Source organism: Coffea arabica, chromosome 6e (genome assembly GCF_036785885.1).
Source record: "Coffea arabica cultivar ET-39 chromosome 6e, Coffea Arabica ET-39 HiFi, whole genome shotgun sequence".
In the NCBI taxonomy this organism is placed as follows: domain Eukaryota; kingdom Viridiplantae; phylum Streptophyta; class Magnoliopsida; order Gentianales; family Rubiaceae; genus Coffea; species Coffea arabica.
This window is the reverse complement of record NC_092321.1, coordinates 63107291-63121648: the sequence shown is the minus strand read 5'-3', so window position 1 is coordinate 63121648 and position 14358 is coordinate 63107291.

Sequence of the window (14358 nt, the reverse complement as noted above, 5' to 3'; positions counted from 1 at the left end):
TTATTCGTCTTCGTCCTGTCTTCATAATATTCAATTCCGTTTTCGTCCCGAATATTCATTTCTCATTGACTGCTGAAGCAAGTAACATGATGTGTGTCCGTACAGGAAAAATAAAACCCTCTAAATTTTTAATGACATCGATTTGGACTAATTTCGGCTAAAAAAATGTATCTTATTTTTTTCTTGACACTACACAACACGACAGGTATAGGGAAAGGGATATGAGGATGGTCATTCCGACTCGGATGAACCGAGGCCGCATCCTACTCCGGAACATTGGTCCCATCCGTCGTGACCACCTCGGCCTTACCCGGCATCTTGATGACCGAGGTGTCTCTGCCATCCTGCGGTCACCTCGGGGCAGTGTTATGATCAACTACAACCGAGGTCCTATCCAAGGACCTGACAACCGAACAGTAGTAGACGTGACCTCTGACACATTGTCCGCTGCCCTCTGTCCTTCCCTCCAAATTGTCCTCTACAAATAGCAGAATATTTCACTGAGAAATGGGATGAATCTTTGGTAACAAAAGCTTGCTCATTCGGTGGATATTTTATAAACGAGTACTCGCTGATATACGTGGCAAGTAAGCATTAGAAAATTATTGACTCGTAAGGTGCAGATCGGATTAACCAAATAATGGACGAAACGGGTACCCGACCCGCGCCCATTCCTATACAGATTTAGACCCTTTTTTTGATATATGAGAGAGGGAAAGAAGCAGCTTTACTCTTCTCCGGGTAACTCTCTCCAATACAAAGCTGATGACAGCTACAGGCAATGATCCTCTGTTTTTATATTTTTAATTATTTAAATTTACAGTGATTATTTAGGAAAAAAAATCCTATTGTTACTTTAAGGGGAGAAAAAAACTCTTTCGCTAATAGGTCCAATTTCATCGATTATCGCGGGAACGGACTGAAAATGTTTCGTCTTTTCTTTGATCAGTAAAGGAGCTTTACGTTTACAGGTACTTGTCCTTTTTCGCCTTCGTCCCGTCTTCATAATATTCAATTCCGTTTTTGTCCCGAATATTCATTTCTCATTGACTGCTGAAGCAAGTAACATGATGTGGGTCCGTACAGGAAAAATAAAACCCTCTAAATTTTTAACGACATCGATTTGGACTAATTTCGGCTAAAAAAATGTATCTTATTTTTTTCTTGACACTACACAACAAGACAGGTGTAGGGAAAGGGATATGAGGATGGTCATTCCGACTCGGATGAACCAAGGCCGCATCCTACTCCGGAACATTGGTCCCATCCGTCGTGACCACCTCGGCCTTACCCGGCATCTTGATGACCGAGGTGTCTCTGCCATCCTGCGGTCACCTCGGGGCAGTGTTATGATCAACTACAACCGAGGTCCTGTCCAAGGACCTGACAACTGAACAGTAGTGGACGTGACCTCTGACACATTGTCCGCTGCCCTCTGTCCTTCCCTCCAAATTGTCCTCTATAAATAGCAGATTATTCCACTGAGAAAGGGGATGAATCTTTGGTAACAAAAGCTTGCTCATTCGGTGGATATTTTATAAACGAGTACTCGCTGATATATGGGGCAAGTAAGCATTAGAAAATGATTGACTCGTAAGGTGCAGATCGGATTAACCAAATAATGGACGAAACGGGTACCCAACCCGCTCCTATTCCTATACAGATTTAGACCCTTTTTTGGATATATGAGAGACGGAAAGAAGCAGCTTTACTCTTCTCCGGGTAATCCTCTCCAATACAAAGCTGATGACAGCTACAGGCAATGATCCCCTGTTTTTTATTTTTAATTACTTAAATATACAGTGATTATTTAGGAAAAAAAAAGTCTATTGTTACTGTATGGGGAGAAAAAAACTATTTCGCTAATGGGTCGTATTTCATCGATTATCGTGCGGGAATGGACTGAAAATGCTTCGTCTTTTCTTTGATCAGTAAAGGAGCTTGACGTTTACAAGTACTTGTCCATTTCCGTCTTCGTCCCGTCTTCGTAGTATTCAATTCCGTCTTCGTCCCGAATATTCATTTCTCATTGACTGCTGAAGCAAGTAACACGATGTGGGTCCGTACAGGAAAAATAAAACCTTCTAAATTTTTAATGACATCGATTTGGACTAATTTCGGCTAAAAAAATGTATCTTATTTTTTTCTTGACACTACACAACAAGACAGGTGTAGGGAAAGGGATATGAGGATGGTCATTCCGACTCGGATGAACCAAGGCCGCATCCTACTCCGGAACATTGGTCCCATCCGTCGTGACCACCTCGGCCTTACCCGGCATCTTGATGACCGAGGTGTCTCTGCCATCCTGCGGTCACCTCGGGGCAGTGTTATGATCAACTACAACCGAGGTCCTGTCCAAGGACCTGACAACTGAACAGTAGTGGACGTGACCTCTGACACATTGTCCGCTGCCCTCTGTCCTTCCCTCCAAATTGTCCTCTATAAATAGCAGATTATTCCACTGAGAAAGGGGATGAATCTTTGGTAACAAAAGCTTGCTCATTCGGTGGATATTTTATAATCGAGTACTCGCTGATATATGGGGCAAGTAAGCATTAGAAAATGATTGACTCGTAAGGTGCAGATCGGATTAACCAAATAATGGACGAAACGGGTACCCAACCCGCTCCTATTCCTATACAGATTTAGACCCTTTTTTGGATATATGAGAGACGGAAAGAAGCAGCTTTACTCTTCTCCGGGTAATCCTCTCCAATACAAAGCTGATGACAGCTACAGGCAATGATCCCCTGTTTTTTATTTTTAATTACTTAAATATACAGTGATTATTTAGGAAAAAAAAAGTCTATTGTTACTGTATGGGGAGAAAAAAACTATTTCGCTAATGGGTCGTATTTCATCGATTATCGTGCGGGAATGGACTGAAAATACTTCGTCTTTTCTTTGATCAGTAAAGGAGCTTGATGTTTACAAGTACTTGTCCATTTCCGTCTTCGTCCCGTCTTCGTAGTATTCAATTCCGTCTTCGTCCCGAATATTCATTTCTCATTGACTGCTGAAGCAAGTAACATGATGTGGGTCCGTACAGGAAAAATAAAACCTTCTAAATTTTTAATGACATCGATTTGGACTAATCTCGGCTAAAAAAATGTATCTTATTTTTTTCTTCACACTACACAACACGACAGGTATAGGGAAAGGGATATGAGGATGGTCATTCCGACTCGGATGAACCGAGGCCGCATCTTACTCCGGAACATTGGTCCCATCCGTCGTGACCACCTCGGCCTTACCCGGCATCTTGATTACCGAGGTGTCTCTGCCAACCTGCGGTCACCTCGGGCCAGCGTTATGATCAACTACAACCGAGGTCCTGTCCAAGGACCTGACAACTGAACAGTATTGGACGTGAACTCTGACACATTGTTCGCTGCCCTCTGTCATTCCCTCCAAATTGTCCTCTATAAATAGCAGAATATTTCACTGAGAAAGGGGATGAATCTTTGGTAACAAAAGCTTGCTCATTCGGTGGATATTTTATAATCGAGTACTCGCTGATATACGGGGCAAGTAAGCATTAGAAAATGATTGACTCGTAAGGTGCAGATCGGATTAACCAAATAATGGACGAAACGGGTACCCAACCCGCGCCTATTCCTATACAGATTTAGACCCTTTTTTGGATATATGAGAGACGGAAAGAAGCAGCTTTACTCTTCTCCGGGTAACCCTCTCCAATACAAAGCTGATGACAGCTACAGGCAATGATCCTCCGTTTTTTTATTTTTAATTACTTAAATTTACAGTGATTATTTAGGAAAAAAAAGCCTATTGTTAATTTACGGTGAGAAAAAAAATCTTTCGCTAATAGGTCCAATTTCATCGATTATCGCGGGAATGGACTGAAAATGTTTCGTCTTTTCTTTGATCAGTAAAGGAGCTTTACGTTTACAGGTACTTGTCCTTTTTCGCCTTCGTCCCGTCTTTATAATATTCAATTCCGTTTTCGTCCCGAATATTCATTTCTCATTGATTGCTGAAGCAAGTAACATGATGTGGGTCCGTACAGGAAAAATAAAACCCTCTAAATTTTTAATGACATCGATTTGGACTAATTTCGGCTAAAAAAATGTATCTTATTTTTTTCTTGACACTACACAACACGACAGGTATAGGGAAAGGGATATGAGGATGGTCATTCCGGCTCGGATGAACCGAGGCCGCATCCTACTCCGGAACATTGGTCCCATCCGTCGTGACCACCTCAGCCTTACCCGGCATCTTGATTACCGAGGTGTTTCTGCCATCCTGTGGTCACCTCGGAGCAGTGTTATGATCAACTACAACCGAGGTCCTGTTCAAGGACCTGACAACCGAACAATAGTGGACGTGACCTCTGACACATTGTCCGCTGCCCTCTGTCCTTCCCTCCAAATTGTCCTCTATAAATAGCAGAATATTCCCCTGAGAAAGGGGATGAATCTTTGGTAACAAAAGCTTGCTCATTCGGTGGATATTTTATAATCGAGTACTCGCTGATATACGGGGCAAGTAAGCATTAGAAAATGATTGACTCGTAAGGTGCAGATCGGATTAACCAAATAATGGACGAAACGGGTACCCAACCCGCTCCTATTCCTATACAGATTTAGACCCTTTTTTGGATATATGAGAGACGGAAAGAAGCAGCTTTACTCTTCTCTGGGTAATCCTCTCCAATACAAAGCTGATGACAGCTACAGGCAATGATCCTCTGTTTTTTATTTTTAATTACTTAAATTTACAGTGATTATTTAGGAAAAAAAAAGTCTATTGTTACTGTATGGGGAGAAAAAAACTATTTCGCTAATGGGTCGTATTTCATCGATTATCGTGCGGGAATGGACTGAAAATGCTTCGTCTTTTCTTTGATCAGTAAAGGAGCTTGACGTTTACAAGTACTTGTCCATTTCCGTCTTCGTCCCGTCTTCGTAGTATTCAATTCCGTCTTCGTCCCGAATATTCATTTCTCATTGACTGCTGAAGCAAGTAACATGATGTGGGTCCGTACAGGAAAAATAAAACCTTCTAAATTTTTAATGACATCGATTTGGACTAATCTCGGCTAAAAAAATGTATCTTATTTTTTTCTTGACACTACACAACACGACAGGTATAGGGAAAGGGATATGAGGATGGTCATTCCGACTCGGATGAACCGAGGCCGCATCCTACTCCGGAACATTGGTCCCATCCGTCGTGACCACCTTGGCCTTACCCGGCATCTTGATGACCGAGTTGTCTCTGCCATCCTGCGGTCACCTCGGGGCAGTGTTATGATCAACTACAACCGAGGTCCTGTCCAAGGATCGGACAACCGAACAGTAGTTGACGTGACCTCTGACACATTGTCCGCTGCCCTCTGTCCTTCCCTCCAAATTGTCCTCTACAAATAGCAGAATATTTCACTGAGAAATGGGATGAATCTTTGGTAACAAAAGCTTGCTCATTCGGTGGATATTTTATAAACGAGTACTTGCTGATATATGTGGCAAGTAAGCATTAGAAAATTATTGACTCGTAAGGTGCAGATCGGATTAACCAAATAATGGACGAAACGGGTACCCGACCCGCGCCCATTCCTATACAGATTTAGACCCTTTTTTGGATATATGAGAGAGGGAAAGAAGCAGCTTTACTCTTCTCCGGGTAACTCTCTCCAATACAAAGCTGATGACAGCTACAGGCAATGATCCTCTGTTTTTTTATTTTTAATTACTTAAATTTACAGTGATTATTTAGGAAAAAAAGGCCTATTGTTACTTTAAGGGGAGAAAAAAACTCTTTCGCTAATAGGTCCAATTTCATCGATTATTGTGCGGGAATGGACTGAAAATGTTTCGTCCTTTCTTTGATCAGTAAAGGAGCTTTACGTTTACAGGTACTTGTCCTTTTTCGTCTTCGTCCTGTCTTCATAATATTCAATTCCGTTTTCGTCCCGAATATTCATTTCTCATTGACTGCTGAAGCAAGTAACATGATGTGGGTCCGTACAGGAAAAATAAAACCCTCTAAATTTTTAATGACATCGATTTGGACTAATTTCGGCTAAAAAAATGTATCTTATTTTTTTCTTGACACTACACAACAAGACAGGTGTAGGGAAAGGGATATGAGGATGGTCATTCCGACTCGGATGAACCAAGGCCGCATCCTACTCCGGAACATTGGTCCCATCCGTCATGACCACCTCGGCCTTACCCGGCATCTTGATGACCGAGGTGTCTCTGCCATCCTGCGGTCACCTCGGGGCAGTGTTATGATCAACTACAACCGAGGTCCTGTCCAAGGACCTGACAACTGAACAGTAGTGGACGTGACCTCTGACACATTGTCCGCTGCCCTCTGTCCTTCCCTCCAAATTGTCCTCTATAAATAGCAGATTATTCCACTGAGAAAGGGGATGAATCTTTGGTAACAAAAGCTTGCTCATTCGGTGGATATTTTATAATCGAGTACTCGCTGATATACGGGGCAAGTAAGCATTAGAAAATGATTGACTCGTAAGGTGCAGATCGGATTAACCAAATAATGGACGAAACGGGTACCCAACCCGCTCCTATTCCTATACAGATTTAGACCCTTTTTTGGATATATGAGAGACGGAAAGAAGCAGCTTTACTCTTCTCCGGGTAATCCTCTCCAATACAAAGCTAATGACAGCTACAGGCAATGATCCTCTGTTTTTTATTTTTAATTACTTAAATTTACAGTGATTATTTAGGAAAAAAAAAGTCTATTGTTACTGTATGGGGAGAAAAAAACTATTTCGCTAATGGGTCGTATTTCATCGATTATCGTGCGGGAATGGACTGAAAATGCTTCGTCTTTTCTTTGATCAGTAAAGGAGCTTGACGTTTACAAGTACTTGTCCATTTCCGTTTTCATCCCGTCTTCGTAGTATTCAATTCCGTCTTCGTCCCGAATATTCATTTCTCATTGACTGCTGAAGCAAGTAACATGATGTGGGTCCGTACAGGAAAAATAAAACCTTCTAAATTTTTAATGACATCGATTTGGACTAATCTCGGCTAAAAAAATGTATCTTATTTTTTTCTTGACACTACACAACACGACAGGTATAGGGAAAGGGATATGAGGATGGTCATTCCGACTCGGATGAACCGAGGCCGCATCCTACTCCGGAACATTGGTCCCATCCGTCGCGACCACCTCGGCCTTACCCGGCATCTTGATGACCGAGTTGTCTCTGCCATCCTGCGGTCACCTCGGGGCAGTGTTATGATCAACTACAACCGAGGTCCTGTCCAAGGATCGGACAACCGAACAGTAGTTGACGTGACCTCTGACACATTGTCCGCTGCCCTCTGTCCTTCCCTCCAAATTGTCCTCTACAAATAGCAGAATATTTCACTGAGAAATGGGATGAATCTTTGGTAACAAAAGCTTGCTCATTCGGTGGATATTTTATAAACGAGTACTTGCTGATATATGTGGCAAGTAAGCATTAGAAAATTATTGACTCGTAAGGTGCAGATCGGATTAACCAAATAATGGACGAAACGGGTACCCGACCCGCGCCCATTCCTATACAGATTTAGACCCTTTTTTGGATATATGAGAGAGGGAAAGAAGCAGCTTTACTCTTCTCCGGGTAACTCTCTCCAATACAAAGCTAATGACAGCTACAGGCAATGATCCTCTGTTTTTTTATTTTTAATTACTTAAATTTACAGTGATTATTTAGGAAAAAAAGGCCTATTGTTACTTTAAGGGGAGAAAAAAACTCTTTCGCTAATAGGTCCAATTTCATCGATTATTGTGCGGGAATGGACTGAAAATGTTTCGTCTTTTCTTTGATCAGTAAAGGAGCTTTACGTTTACAGGTACTTGTCCTTTTTCGTCTTCGTCCTGTCTTCATAATATTCAATTCCGTTTTCGTCCCGAATATTCATTTCTCATTGACTGCTGAAGCAAGTAACATGATGTGGGTCCGTACAGGAAAAATAAAACCCTCTAAATTTTTAATGACATCGATTTGGACTAATTTCGGCTAAAAAAATGTATCTTATTTTTTTCTTGACACTACACAACAAGACAGGTGTAGGGAAAGGGATATGAGGATGGTCATTCCGACTCGGATGAACCAAGGCCGCATCCTACTCCGGAACATTGGTCCCATCCGTCATGACCACCTCGGCCTTACCCGGCATCTTGATGACCGAGGTGTCTCTGCCATCCTGCGGTCACCTCGGGGCAGTGTTATGATCAACTACAACCGAGGTCCTGTCCAAGGACCTGACAACTGAACAGTAGTGGACGTGACCTCTGACACATTGTCCGCTGCCCTCTGTCCTTCCCTCCAAATTGTCCTCTATAAATAGCAGATTATTCCACTGAGAAAGGGGATGAATCTTTGGTAACAAAAGCTTGCTCATTCGGTGGATATTTTATAATCGAGTACTCGCTGATATACGGGGCAAGTAAGCATTAGAAAATGATTGACTCGTAAGGTGCAGATCGGATTAACCAAATAATGGACGAAACGGGTACCCAACCCGCTCCTATTCCTATACAGATTTAGACCCTTTTTTGGATATATGAGAGACGGAAAGAAGCAGCTTTACTCTTCTCCGGGTAATCCTCTCCAATACAAAGCTGATGACAGCTACAGGCAATGATCCTCTGTTTTTTATTTTTAATTACTTAAATTTACAGTGATTATTTAGGAAAAAAAAAGTCTATTGTTACTGTATGGGGAGAAAAAAACTATTTCGCTAATGGGTCGTATTTCATCGATTATCGTGCGGGAATGGACTGAAAATGCTTCGTCTTTTCTTTGATCAGTAAAGGAGCTTGACGTTTACAAGTACTTGTCCATTTCCGTCTTCGTCCCGTCTTCGTAGTATTCAATTCCGTCTTCGTCCCGAATATTCATTTCTCATTGACTGCTGAAGCAAGTAACATGATGTGGGTCCGTACAGGAAAAATAAAACCTTCTAAATTTTTAATGACATCGATTTGGACTAATCTCGGCTAAAAAAATGTATCTTATTTTTTTCTTGACACTACACAACACGACAGGTATAGGGAAAGGGATATGAGGATGGTCATTCCGACTCGGATGAACCGAGGCCGCATCCTACTCCGGAACATTGGTCCCATCCGTCGTGACCACCTCGGCCTTACCCGGCATCTTGATGACCGAGTTGTCTCTGCCATCCTGCGGTCACCTCGGGGCAGTGTTATGATCAACTACAACCGAGGTCCTGTCCAAGGATCGGACAACCGAACAGTAGTTGACGTGACCTCTGACACATTGTCCGCTGCCCTCTGTCCTTCCCTCCAAATTGTCCTCTACAAATAGCAGAATATTTCACTGAGAAATGGGATGAATCTTTGGTAACAAAAGCTTGCTCATTCGGTGGATATTTTATAAACGAGTACTTGCTGATATATGTGGCAAGTAAGCATTAGAAAATTATTGACTCGTAAGGTGCAGATCGGATTAACCAAATAATGGACGAAACGGGTACCCGACCCGCGCCCATTCCTATACAGATTTAGACCCTTTTTTGGATATATGAGAGAGGGAAAGAAGCAGCTTTACTCTTCTCCGGGTAACTCTCTCCAATACAAAGCTGATGACAGCTACAGGCAATGATCCTCTGTTTTTTTATTTTTAATTACTTAAATTTACAGTGATTATTTAGGAAAAAAAGGCCTATTGTTACTTTAAGGGGAGAAAAAAACTCTTTCGCTAATAGGTCCAATTTCATCGATTATTGTGCGGGAATGGACTGAAAATGTTTCGTCTTTTCTTTGATCAGTAAAGGAGCTTTACGTTTACAGGTACTTGTCCTTTTTCGTCTTCGTCCTGTCTTCATAATATTCAATTCCGTTTTCGTCCCGAATATTCATTTCTCATTGACTGCTGAAGCAAGTAACATGATGTGGGTCCGTACAGGAAAAATAAAACCCTCTAAATTTTTAATGACATCGATTTGGACTAATTTCGGCTAAAAAAATGTATCTTATTTTTTTCTTGACACTACACAACAAGACAGGTGTAGGGAAAGGGATATGAGGATGGTCATTCCGACTCGGATGAACCAAGGCCGCATCCTACTCCGGAACATTGGTCCCATCCGTCATGACCACCTCGGCCTTACCCGGCATCTTGATGACCGAGGTGTCTCTGCCATCCTGCGGTCACCTCGGGGCAGTGTTATGATCAACTACAACCGAGGTCCTGTCCAAGGACCTGACAACCGAACAGTAGTTGACGTGACCTCTGACACATTGTCCGCTGCCCTCTGTCCTTCCCTCCAAATTGTCCTCTACAAATAGCAGATTATTCCACTGAGAAAGGGGATGAATCTTTGGTAACAAAAGCTTGCTCATTCGGTGGATATTTTATAATCGAGTACTCGCTGATATACGGGGCAAGTAAGCATTAGAAAATGATTGACTCGTAAGGTGCAGATCGGATTAACCAAATAATGGACGAAACGGGTACCCAACCCGCGCCTATTCCTATACAGATTTAGACCCTTTTTTGGATATATGAGAGAGGGAAAGAAGCAGCTTTACTCTTCTCCTGGTAACTCTCTCCAATACAAAGCTGATGACAGCTACAGGCAATGATCCTATATTTTTTTATTTTTAATTACTTAAATTTACAGTGATTATTTAGGAAAAAAAAGCCTATTGTTACTTTAAGGGGAGAAAAAAACTCTTTCGCTAATAGGTCCAATTTCATCAATTATTGTGCGGGAATGGACTGAAAATGTTTCGTCTTTTCTTTGATCAGTAAAGGAGCTTTACGTTTACAGGTACTTGTTCTTATTCGTCTTCGTCCTGTCTTCATAATATTCAATTCCGTTTTCGTCCCGAATATTCATTTCTCATTGACTGCTGAAGCAAGTAACATGATGTGTGTCCGTACAGGAAAAATAAAACCCTCTAAATTTTTAATGACATCGATTTGGACTAATTTCGGCTAAAAAAATGTATCTTATTTTTTTCTTGACACTACACAACACGACAGGTATAGGGAAAGGGATATGAGGATGGTCATTCCGACTCGGATGAACCGAGGCCGCATCCTACTCCGGAACATTGGTCCCATCCGTCGTGACCACCTCGGCCTTACCCGGCATCTTGATGACCGAGGTGTCTCTGCCATCCTGCGGTCACCTCGGGGCAGTGTTATGATCAACTACAACCGAGGTCCTGTCCAAGGACCTGACAACCGAACAGTAGTAGACGTGACCTCTGACACATTGTCCGCTGCCCTCTGTCCTTCCCTCCAAATTGTCCTCTACAAATAGCAGAATATTTCACTGAGAAATGGGATGAATCTTTGGTAACAAAAGCTTGCTCATTCGGTGGATATTTTATAAACGAGTACTCGCTGATATACGTGGCAAGTAAGCATTAGAAAATTATTGACTCGTAAGGTGCAGATCGGATTAACCAAATAATGGACGAAACGGGTACCCGACCCGCGCCCATTCCTATACAGATTTAGACCCTTTTTTTGATATATGAGAGAGGGAAAGAAGCAGCTTTACTCTTCTCCGGGTAACTCTCTCCAATACAAAGCTGATGACAGCTACAGGCAATGATCCTCTGTTTTTATATTTTTAATTATTTAAATTTACAGTGATTATTTAGGAAAAAAAATCCTATTGTTACTTTAAGGGGAGAAAAAAACTCTTTCGCTAATAGGTCCAATTTCATCGATTATCGCGGGAATGGACTGAAAATGTTTCGTCTTTTCTTTGATCAGTAAAGGAGCTTTACGTTTACAGGTACTTGTCCTTTTTCGCCTTCGTCCCGTCTTCATAATATTCAATTCCGTTTTCGTCCCGAATATTCATTTCTCATTGACTGCTGAAGCAAGTAACATGATGTGTGTCCGTACAGGAAAAATAAAACCCTCTAAATTTTTAATGACATCGATTTGGACTAATTTCGGCTAAAAAAATGTATCTTATTTTTTTCTTGACACTACACAACACGACAGGTATAGGGAAAGGGATATGAGGATGGTCATTCCGACTCGGATGAACCGAGGCCGCATCCTACTCCGGAACATTGGTCCCATCCGTCGTGACCACCTCGGCCTTACCCGGCATCTTGATGACCGAGGTGTCTCTGCCATCCTGCGGTCACCTCGGGGCAGTGTTATGATCAACTACAACCGAGGTCCTGTCCAAGGACCTGACAACTGAACAGTAGTGGACGTGACCTCTGACACATTGTCCGCTGCCCTCTGTCCTTCCCTCCAAATTGTCCTCTATAAATAGCAGATTATTCCACTGAGAAAGGGGATGAATCTTTGGTAACAAAAGCTTGCTCATTCGGTGGATATTTTATAATCGAGTACTCGCTGATATATGGGGCAAGTAAGCATTAGAAAATGATTGACTCGTAAGGTGCAGATCGGATTAACCAAATAATGGACGAAACGGGTACCCAACCCGCTCCTATTCCTATACAGATTTAGACCCTTTTTTGGATATATGAGAGACGGAAAGAAGCAGCTTTACTCTTCTCCGGGTAATCCTCTCCAATACAAAGCTGATGACAGCTACAGGCAATGATCCCCTGTTTTTTATTTTTAATTACTTAAATATACAGTGATTATTTAGGAAAAAAAAAGTCTATTGTTACTGTATGGGGAGAAAAAAACTATTTCGCTAATGGGTCGTATTTCATCGATTATCGTGCGGGAATGGACTGAAAATATTTCGTCTTTTCTTTGATCAGTAAAGGAGCTTGATGTTTACAAGTACTTGTCCATTTCCGTCTTCGTCCCGTCTTCGTAGTATTCAATTCCGTCTTCGTCCCGAATATTCATTTCTCATTGACTGCTGAAGCAAGTAACATGATGTGGGTCCGTACAGGAAAAATAAAACCTTCTAAATTTTTAATGACATCGATTTGGACTAATCTCGGCTAAAAAAATGTATCTTATTTTTTTCTTGACACTACACAACACGACAGGTATAGGGAAAGGGATATGAGGATGGTCATTCCGACTCGGATGAACCGAGGCCGCATCTTACTCCGGAACATTGGTCCCATCCGTCGTGACCACCTCGGCCTTACCCGGCATCTTGATTACCGAGGTGTCTCTGCCAACCTGCGGTCACCTCGGGCCAGTGTTATGATCAACTACAACCGAGGTCCTGTCCAAGGACCTGACAACTGAACAGTATTGGACGTGAACTCTGACACATTGTTCGCTGCCCTCTGTCATTCCCTCCAAATTGTCCTCTATAAATAGCAGAATATTTCACTGAGAAAGGGGATGAATCTTTGGTAACAAAAGCTTGCTCATTCGGTGGATATTTTATAATCGAGTACTCGCTGATATACGGGGCAAGTAAGCATTAGAAAATGATTGACTCGTAAGGTGCAGATCGGATTAACCAAATAATGGACGAAACGGGTACCCAACCCGCGCCTATTCCTATACAGATTTAGACCCTTTTTTGGATATATGAGAGACGGAAAGAAGCAGCTTTACTCTTCTCCGGGTAACCCTCTCCAATACAAAGCTGATGACAGCTACAGGCAATGATCCTCCGTTTTTTTATTTTTAATTACTTAAATTTACAGTGATTATTTAGGAAAAAAAAGCCTATTGTTAATTTACGGTGAGAAAAAAAATCTTTCGCTAATAGGTCCAATTTCATCGATTATCGCGGGAATGGACTGAAAATGTTTCGTCTTTTCTTTGATCAGTAAAGGAGCTTTACGTTTACAGGTACTTGTCCTTTTTCGCCTTCGTCCCGTCTTTATAATATTCAATTCCGTTTTCGTCCCGAATATTCATTTCTCATTGATTGCTGAAGCAAGTAACATGATGTGGGTCCGTACAGGAAAAATAAAACCCTCTAAATTTTTAATGACATCGATTTGGACTAATTTCGGCTAAAAAAATGTATCTTATTTTTTTCTTGACACTACACAACACGACAGGTATAGGGAAAGGGATATGAGGATGGTCATTCCGGCTCGGATGAACCGAGGCCGCATCCTACTCCGGAACATTGGTCCCATCCGTCGTGACCACCTCAGCCTTACCCGGCATCTTGATTACCGAGGTGTTTCTGCCATCCTGTGGTCACCTCGGAGCAGTGTTATGATCAACTACAACCGAGGTCCTGTTCAAGGACCTGACAACCGAACAATAGTGGACGTGACCTCTGACACATTGTCCGCTGCCCTCTGTCCTTCCCTCCAAATTGTCCTCTATAAATAGCAGAATATTCCCCTGAGAAAGGGGATGAATCTTTGGTAACAAAAGCTTGCTCATTCGGTGGATATTTTATAATCGAGTACTCGCTGATATACGGGGCAAGTAAGCATTAGAAAATG